At 38.8% G+C, this 9,673-nt stretch overlaps 1 protein-coding gene and 1 long non-coding RNA gene across 2 annotated transcripts in view; one reads left to right on the forward strand and one right to left on the reverse strand.

The window, feature by feature from the left end:
- LOC105355408 (NACHT, LRR and PYD domains-containing protein 12-like) overlaps positions 1-9,673 on the reverse strand; it is a 768,227-nt gene that overhangs the window by 713,386 nt on the left and 45,168 nt on the right. The window lies entirely within an intron of this gene.
- LOC110016687 lies at positions 765-4,252 on the forward strand. The gene is made up of 2 exons (XR_002292018.1): positions 765-2,761; positions 3,367-4,252. It is a non-coding gene; the product is annotated as an uncharacterized LOC110016687 (long non-coding RNA).

Below are 9,673 nucleotides of genomic sequence, written 5' to 3' on the forward strand. Positions count from 1 at the left end.
GCACCTTGACCACAAACTGGACTGGTCGGAGCAGGCTCATGCTCTGTATAAGAAAGGGCAGAGTAGACTGTTCTTTCTGAGAAAGCTGAGGTCCTTTGATGTATGTACTGACATGTTGCTCCTCTTTTATCAGTCGGTTGTGGCGAGTGCTGTCTTCCATGGGGTTGTCTGCTGGGGTGGCAGTATGACCACGAGGGATTGCACTCGATTGGACAAACTGATTAAGAGATGTGCATCTGTGATCGGGAGGAGGGTGGACTCTCTGGGATCTGTGCTGCAGAAAAGGATGAGGGCTTTGACTCAGAGCATCCTGGACAATCCCAGACATCCTTTGCACAACACAATGTCTGGTCAGAGGAGCACACGGAGTAATAGACTCCTTTCACTGCGCTGCAGGACAGAGCGCTTTAAGAACTCATTTGTCCCTACAGCTATCAGGCTGTTTAATGAACCTGCCTGATATGAACTGATATTATTTTGTGAACTGTCTTTTTACTGTTGTTTGTTGTGTGTGGTTGTGTGTTTTGCTACCGGACACCTGAATTTCTCCTTTGGGAGATTAATAAAGTTTATATCTATCTATCTATCTATCTATCTATCTATCTATCTATCTATCTATCTATCTATCTATCTATCTATCTATCTATCTATCTATCTATCTATCTATCTATCTATCTATCTATCTATCTATCTATCTATCTATCTATCTATCTATCTATCTATCTATCTATCTATCTATCTATCTATCTATCTATCTATCTATCTATCTATCTATCTATTACTGCATATATTCCATCTCCCCCATAAAAGGGAGAGAATAATAAAATCACAGTTAATTAATTTATGTTGAGACTATAAAAACATTTAACCTTTTTTCTAAACAACTGTCTAATAAATATCATAGTACATCTGGTTTATATAAAAAGATCAATAATGGGTTCTTATTTTGCAGGTCTGAGAGTTACAATGTTTATTGTTGTTTTCCTTGCAGTGATGACTGTAATTATAGCGCTACACAGATGATGTGAAAAATAAATGTTAGTATGAGGTTGAAGGTTGGGAATGTAGGAGATACAGTATTTGTTAGTGAAAGATACCATACAATAAATCTTTAAAATGATTTTTCTATAGAGAAACTGCATTTTTTTAATACGAATATGCTGCTTATAATTAAGGTTTTGCTTCCCTGAACGCACCAGCTCTTGTTTGATGCTTCAAGCTCAGCAGAAAGGGATTTGGTCAGATGTCTTTAATAGTTACATCAGGTCATTTTCCAGTCATTCCACATGTTAGATTCCCATCTGGGAATGTGCAGAAACGAAAATAAATCCCAAGTGTGAAAGATGAACATTTACAGGCAGCATTCAGGCCCAAACAACACTTCTGATCCTTACATGCAGTTCTCAAATAAAACCAGCAGATGTCTCCCTTCTAACTTCTAATAGACATCAATGCTTCTAACAGATCAGAGCACAGGTGGTTGTGTTTTTTTTTGCTTGTTATGGATAATAAGAGTTATTGATAAAATGAGACTTTATAAAACTCTGTGGTCTTTCTGTTTAAATTCAGGACTTCAACTCCCTCAAATGCAGCGTTGTGAGTCTTTTGTTTGCTACAACTGAACCCAGGAAGTGTCCGGAATATCATGTCATCTGTTTTTACTTTAGGTTTCTATTAAATCAATTTGTCTAGAAAAAATACTTCACAAACTCTATTAACCTAAGATCAGACAGAAATGAAGAAATCTGGGCTGCAGTTTCTATTTTTGTCACTAGAGGGCAGCAAAGCATTGAAATGAATGATGAAGGATTCTGTCCAAACTCACACAGATTCTCCAGAATGAAAGCTGTCGGGCAGCAACAGCTGTGTGATCACAGAAAAATGTCCTCTGACACCAAAACCACAGAACCTTTCATCAGATCATCTTTGGATTGGATCTGAAATTCTAGTTTTCATTTAGTAAAGTCTTCTTCTTTTCAGAGAACAAACTTGCCTGATTGGTGGTTTGTTGGTGAGTGGGAGGAGCTTAATCCAAGGCTGCTTTCGACTTTCTGCTTTTGTCTTCATGTGTTCCACATTTAACAGCAGTTGGTGACATTTTCGAGCAGTTTCACCTCTTTTTCTGAGTTGACGTTTGTGGAGGTCAAAGGTCAGATGGAGCAGTTTTCTGCTCTAGAAATTAAGAAGAGGAACATTTCAATGCTGAAGAAGTCAACCAAACAATGACATTAAATTATTCCTGTTAACACTCCTTATCAATCACCTTTTCATGAATGCATGGAGGAAAGAACCTGACCTGTAGACTGTCAAGTCCCAAAGAGGACTTCTTTGTTTCCTTTAGCTCAGCTGTCCCGTGCTATAAGGAGTCGAATTACATTCGTCGAATTACAATTGTTGTTTACTCTCCATAAAAACCGACAAATGAATCAAAAGGCAAAAGCAGAACTGTGAGGTTACATGCTCTGCTCCACATTTAGAAAAACCAAACATGTTATAATAAAATATGGATTATTACAGACTAGTAGAGGAAGGGAAATGGTGTGGGCTCTTTTTAAACCCAGACAATCTTCACTGACTGAGTTAACAAAAACCGGGGAAAAAATTTCATTTAGTGATTTTCAACTATTTTTGTCCACTCTCACACACACTTTTGCAGGACCTGTGAACTAGGAACCGACGGTGACTGAGGCGATTGAGCAGGTCGGCCAATGATTGAAGGGTCGGCAGTTCAATTCCCATCTGGTAAATCTGTTTGTGGCCAGTGAGTGTTTGCTAAGAATTTAGAAGGGAGACGTCTGTTGGTTGCATTTTCTGAACTGCTTTTGAATGTCAGAAAAATGTAAAAGAAACTGATTGTGTCTGAATTCCTTCTCTACTCACTACATAGTGGACTTCGTAATGCGTTCGTCATTTTGTAGTGCTGTCCAAATCTACAATTCTAAAATCTAAAAAAATCGTGTGCCTTAGAAATCTCCCTTAAGTCTCTGCAAAAAAGCAGTCTGCATCCATGCTCACTAGATCGGCGAATGTGGACCACAACGCATTGCGTCGGAACAATGTTTGCCAAATTTGGAGCATGGTGTCCAAATTTCTTTTAAAATTCAGGGCTCTAAAAAGTCCTGCACTATATAGTTTTTTAGTAGTTAGGGCTTAGGGTTAGGGTGTTAGGGCTATATGTTGCCTATAAAATATATGCAGCATTTTGGCAGAAAACATTGATAGACACTGAATTTTAAACTTGTTATCCATCATATTTCTATGTACTTCAATCCATCTTCTAGTCACAAAGCTTTTCAGCCTTTTCTCCTAATACTGTAAACCTATTGTTACATTCAAGCAACTCCATCATGTCTGTCTTCATTGCAGGTTCCTCTGCACAGCAGGAAACCGAAAAATAAGAGAAAAAGATACTTTAGTCTCCAATAAGTCTCAGCACTAAAGGACATTTTTTTCAAACTGCTTTTCCGCTTTTATCTTTGAACAAATGTGTTTTGTAGTCAATAGGTACGGTGGCCCTGAAGTGCACATCCTACCGTAATTAAATGTGTTTAAGATGAACCAGCTCACCTCTTAGATCATCAGTGAGAGCAGGTGCTTCCAGGCGTGGTCGGCGCCTGAAGGCAAATGCTGAGCTGCAGCGAGACTGAATGAGAACAGGAAGTTGGGGTTGTCCTTAACATTAGATGGAACTTTAATATCCCTATCCCCTCTATTATCTATGATATTGAATCTTTTATATGAATTTTAATGTTTTGTAATGTATGTAGCCTTTTTTTATCAATAGGTATTTTATTTTCATTGTCTAATAATTGCATTTTCCTTGTATGTTGTACTTATACTGATCTTTTCAATTGTTTTTATTTTTGTTCTTTTTTGCTTTTAAGGTAGACAATTTTAACATCTTTTGGGGACAATAGATAAAAATGACCACCGGGCTAACTCTGGTTCATTGCGGTGATGCTTTTATTCGCGCTATCCCTGAGAAATGAATAAAATTGAAATTAAATTGAAATTTTAAAGGCAACAATAAAACACATGACCACAGATGATTTTTGATGTCTGTACTTATAAGTTCCTTTTGTTGCCTAAATGCAAATGTCTGTCTGATGTTTAGCATTAAAACCAAAATGATTATCGATAGAAAGCATAAAATAATTCAATGTTTTAATTAAAATACTTTCTAATAATAAAGTCATCTAAGTGATGTTGATTTCAATCCCAATTTGTATAAATAAAATAATTTTTATAAGAAGAAATCTTGTTTATTTTTACATCAGTGATTCACTATAATTTGCAGAGTTACAAAGCACAGATTTTTTCTTGTGATTCACAGGTTTGAATCAGAAGAAGAAAAAAAACGTACACCTTTGTGGATAAATGGGGCAGACATTGAGAGGACGAGTTCAGTTTTTTTTTTAAGAAGACAAATATTTAATCTTCTTTCTCTTTCGGCTTTTCCCATCAGGAGTCGCCACAGCGAACAAGTCGCATGGTAAACTTGGAAATGTTTTACGCCGGATGCCCTTCCTGACGCAACCTTCTCTTGTGTTATCCTAGGCACTTTAACATTGGGAGTTGGGTCATCTAGACCCACTAGACAGTGCTCTGAACCTTTTTTCTACAATGATTTGTGATCTTCACTGGTGTCCATGGATTACATGAAATCTTTCCACCTTTATCCACCTTTGTCATGGTAGAGAGAACATGTCAATGTAAGGGTGGGGTCATCTAAGATAGCACAAGGGTTAAATAGAGAGCTTCGCTTTTTGTCTCAGCTCCCTCTTTATCACAACAGTCTGGAACAGCGATGGCATGACAGCTGCACCAATCTGCCTGTCGATCTTCCCTGGGGCAGGAGCACTCCATAGAGAGAGGGCAAACTACCTTCAATGCCCCTCTTTGGATCACCACCTTAACGTGGTGGAGGGGTTTGAGTGCTCGAGTGATCTCAGGAGCTAAGCTGTCCAGGGATTCTGCCCCTGGTAGGGTCTCCCATTGCAGATAGGTCCTGGGTGATGAGCCAGACAAAGATCAATTCAGAACCCTTTTATGAGAAGTACCATCCAAGATTTTGTTAGATTGCCCAAATTGGTGTCACCAGGGCTCCACCCTGTAACCAGGCCTGGGATTGGGGCTCGCAGACAAGCGCCTGGTGGCCAAGACCCCTCCCACGGGCCCCGGTCGGGTCAAGCCCGAATGAACGACGTGGGATTAGTCTCCCGTGGGCTCACCACCACCAGGAGAGCTCCAGAATTCTGGACAAAGTCAAAATGAAACACAAAAATATCTATAAAAGGGTGACATTAAAATCAAATCATCACTGGAGCTGTGTGGGGCTATTATGTGATTTTTAACATCTAACAGGTGGGGGATTAGGCTCCCTCAGGACTGACCCTGAGGCCAAGCAGACACCAGAAACGGGCATTTAGGATGCCAACAGTCATCTCTTCCTTTGATCTGGTTCGTCTGTAAGCCTCAGAATCTGGTTTGGTTTGGTCCAGATTCAGGTAAAGGAGTCATCATATAGGGCAGACAATGGTACCTCCCACCAAATAAAATTTGTAGTGTCCTGTGATTTTCCAATTTTTCCAATTTATTTATTCGGAGGATAAGCCCCTTGAGATGTGTCATCTCGTATTCAAGGGGGTCCTCAACATACAACAAAACAAGCAAATGCCGACAGATACAGTTGAGCAAACTTTACATATGTCAAAACAAAGTAAAACTTAAAATTTACAAAACAACAAGCAGACACACACACACACCCACACACACACACAAACATTGACATTTAATGCACCTACTACAGGTTGGTTTAAGGTAAGGAAACAAAAATAATAAATAAAAAGCAGGAAAAAAAATCAAATTAAATCAAAAACAGTTACATGAGTGTTGGAGATGTACTAAACAAGCATTTTTAAATGCAAAGAATGAGGTTAAAGAGCGAATGGATGGAGGAAGATTGTTCCAGTCAGAGGGTGCCTTGTAATTAAATGAATATTTTCCGATTTCTTTTTTAACTCTTGGAACACCAAAAAAGATTTGATCTGCATGACATAAATTATAAGAAGACTGAAAAGGAATTAGATATTGTTTGAGATATTCTGGGTAGCTGAGATTAATACATTTGAAAATGTACAATAGCCAGTGAAGTTGACGTCGGGAGTAGAGGGGAAGCCAGGACAGTTGCTGAAACATAAGACAGTGGTGAGTTCTAAATGGACAACGGAGAATAAACCTACACAAGCTATTATAAATAACATTCAGTGGTCGGAGGTTAGTGAGAGTAGTGTTTTGATAAATTATGTCACCATAATCTAGAGTCGGGATAATTAGATGTGAAATAATTTTTTCCTGACTGAGAGACTAAAACAATTGATTGATAGATAAAGTAATTTTAAACGATAAGAAATTTTGTGGACAATGGACTGTATATGGGCACTAAAAGAGAGTGAGGAGTCAAGCCACAAACCAAGGTATTTGAATTTTTCTGCTGCTGAAATAGGTGACGTGTCCAGGTAAGTTAAATTTATTTCACTTGCAGCTAGAGGACGTAGTCTTTTTTGAAACAACATAAAATAGGATTTTGATTTATTAAGTAGAAGCTTATTGGATTGTAACCACAATTGAACAGAATTAAAATCATGTTGAATTGAATGCTGAATGTCAACAATGTTAGATTTAGAAGAATAAATGACAGTATCATCGGCATAGAGTTGATGCATTTAGTTGGAGGATCATTAATGAAAATAGAAAATAAGAGGGGACCAAGTGAGGAACCGTGTGGAACGCCTTTGTCTACGCTTAGAAAGTTGGAATAGCTGCCATTAAAAAGCACACACTGCTGACGATGGTGAAGGTATGAGTTCAACCAAAGGAGTGAGGATCTATCTAGTCCAATTGAATGAAGTTTGTCCAATAACGGATAGTAACCTACCATATCAAAAGCTTTGGTAAGATTGATAAATAAGGCACCAGTTAACATGTTATTATCAAAACCAGAGAAAATATCATTGGTAAATTTTAATAAGGCTGAAGTTGTGGAGAAGTGCTTTCGAAAACCGGATTGGAAAGGAGATAATATATTATTAAGTGTTAGGTATTCCGAAAGTTGATTAAATATGATTTTTTCATATACTTTGACAATACTGTTGATGATTGAGATTGGTCTATAATTGCTCATATCATTAGAATTTCCTCCTTTGTGAAGAGGTATAACTTTTGCACGTTTCCAAGCCAAGGGGACTTCAGCCGTGCTAAAAGAGAGATTTAAAAGAGCAGCCAAGGGAAAACAAAGCACATGGGAAGCAAGTTTAATAAACTTTGCTTCAATACCATCTGGACCAGCGTTACTGGTGGAGGAAAGCTCATTTATGACCTGTTCCACATCAGTCGGATTGACCATTCTGAAGGAAAAGGTAATACGACTGGACATGTCAACACAATGAGAAATGGAGTGAGAAGGAGATTGAACAGGAGGTGATATTGAGAAATGCTGACAGAATGCCTCAGAGATAACAGCCGGATCATTTCTACACACATTGTTAATAAGCACATTAGTTGAAGCAGAATCAGTTTTCCCAAGTAGGTTGTTAATTTGCCTCCAGAATTGTTTTGGATTATTAGCATTGTTAGATAGACTATCTTTATAATAGTTCGATCTAGCATTTTTAGTTCTTGTAGTGCAGATATTTCTAAAACGTTTGTAAGCATCCCGATCAGCAGGATCTTGAGTACGATGGAATTTCTCCCAGGCTTTATCCCTCTGTCTGAACAGACTAATCAGTTCTCCATTTACCCACGGTATCTGTTTACCTTTTACACGGATCACAGTTGGTGGTGCGTGTTTTTCAATAACATTCAGTAACTCAGTAGAAAAATAGTCCCAAGCTTCATTTATGAAAGGAATTAAGTTAAGTCTATCCCAATTAATATTAAGCAAATCCTCAATAAAGTTATCAATATTTAATGTTTTTGTTTGCCGAACTTTAACCAATTTTGGAGGAAGATGAGGAGTTTTAATTTTCCAAATGCAATCTATGATACAGTGGTCACTGAAGCAATCTGATAAGACACCCGAGTCCTGGATTCTGTCTGGATGTGTTACTAGAATCCAGTCAATTAGAGATTTAGAGTTAGTGCTAATTCTTGTAGGTTTAGATATTAACTGTGAGAAATTAGAGCTATTAAAAAGAGTACGTTTAGTAGCAGATGACGGACATAACCAATTTATGTTAAAGTCTCCCAACAGGATCATTTCACTTGTACAACCCAAGGATGTAGCAGTAGAAACAATGTTTTTAACTGAGTCAGAGGGTGAATTAGGGGGTCTGTAAATATTACCAATTATCAAATGTTTATGATCATGCAAAATTAATTTAATAAACAGACCTTCAAAACACTACTCAGGGGGACTGTGAGGAAAAATCACGGATGAAGATCTCAGCCTCGTCAGGTGAGCGAAAGAACAGCCTTTTTCCCGCGACTTGGACTCGAAGCGTTGCAGGATATTGCATAGCATATTCAATATCCAGGTCACGGAGCTTCTTTTTTACCGTAGTAAACAGACGGCGTTTCTCCATGAAACCAGCACTGAAAGCGGGATAAATATGCACTCGATTTCCTTTAAACAGAAGCTCCTTTTTGTCGCGGGAGAGGCGAAGAATGTTGAGCTTGTCCTGAAAGTGCAGAAACCTTACGAGGATTGGCCGTGGACCAGCTTTGGGATTGGGATTGGGTGTTCCAGGAGAGCGATGTGCTCTTTCGATGACAGGAGGAGAGGGAAGTTTATCCTGGCCAAAAAGTTGGATGAGAAGCTGACCAACGAAGCCGATCATGTCACGGCCCTCAGAACCCTCAGGCACACGAAGAAGGCGAATATTAGAGGCTCTACTCCAGTTTTCAACATCTTCAACTCTCTCCGCCAGGTAAGAGTTCTGTTTCTCCAGTTGTTTTATGCGTGTCTCCAGACGAGACAGCTCATCTTGGTTGGAACCAACGCGGCCTTCCAGTTCACCCACTGTAGTCTTCATAAAGTTCAGCGAATCTTGCATCTGGTGGACGCTATTATGAATTGTGTCGAGTTTAGCGTCAAAATGAGATAACATCTCATTTTTGAACTGCTGTAGAGTCTCTACCAAGGTTTTGTTTGTCACAGGTTGACCCATATCCGAGTCCATGTGGTAAAAAATGCACAATGTCACAGCTTAATATGTAAATTTCAATGGACAAATTAAAAAAGAATCAGCCAAGCATGAAAGCAGCCCAAGAAAGAGTTGAGCAGGTTAGGTAATTATAAGCACCAGACTGAGGTTTTATCGGAGCTCACATTAGCCCTGCTGCACTGTCGGCCATCTTGTTGTGATGATTAAAATGCTGGAAAACTATCCATTCTCTGTTTAAATGAATGGCCCAATGCTGACTCCCTGAATAGTCTGTCATCATATACAGACCCTGCCCATTTGGCCTCAACATTTGTGATGAGATGGGTGGCATTACACATCAGCCTTTCATATAAAGAAACAAAGCTGCCACCCTAATTACATGCAAAGGTTTTCTCATATAATGCGTGCTTCTACATCCACAGGTTTGTCGTCAAAAGGGCACATCATACTAGGTAACCTCACTGAACCAGCTCTGGAGTAGGTTAGGTTCAGAGAGTAAGTTGCTATGG

Source organism: Oryzias latipes, chromosome 2, assembly GCF_002234675.1.
Source record: "Oryzias latipes chromosome 2, ASM223467v1".
NCBI lineage: Eukaryota > Metazoa > Chordata > Actinopteri > Beloniformes > Adrianichthyidae > Oryzias > Oryzias latipes.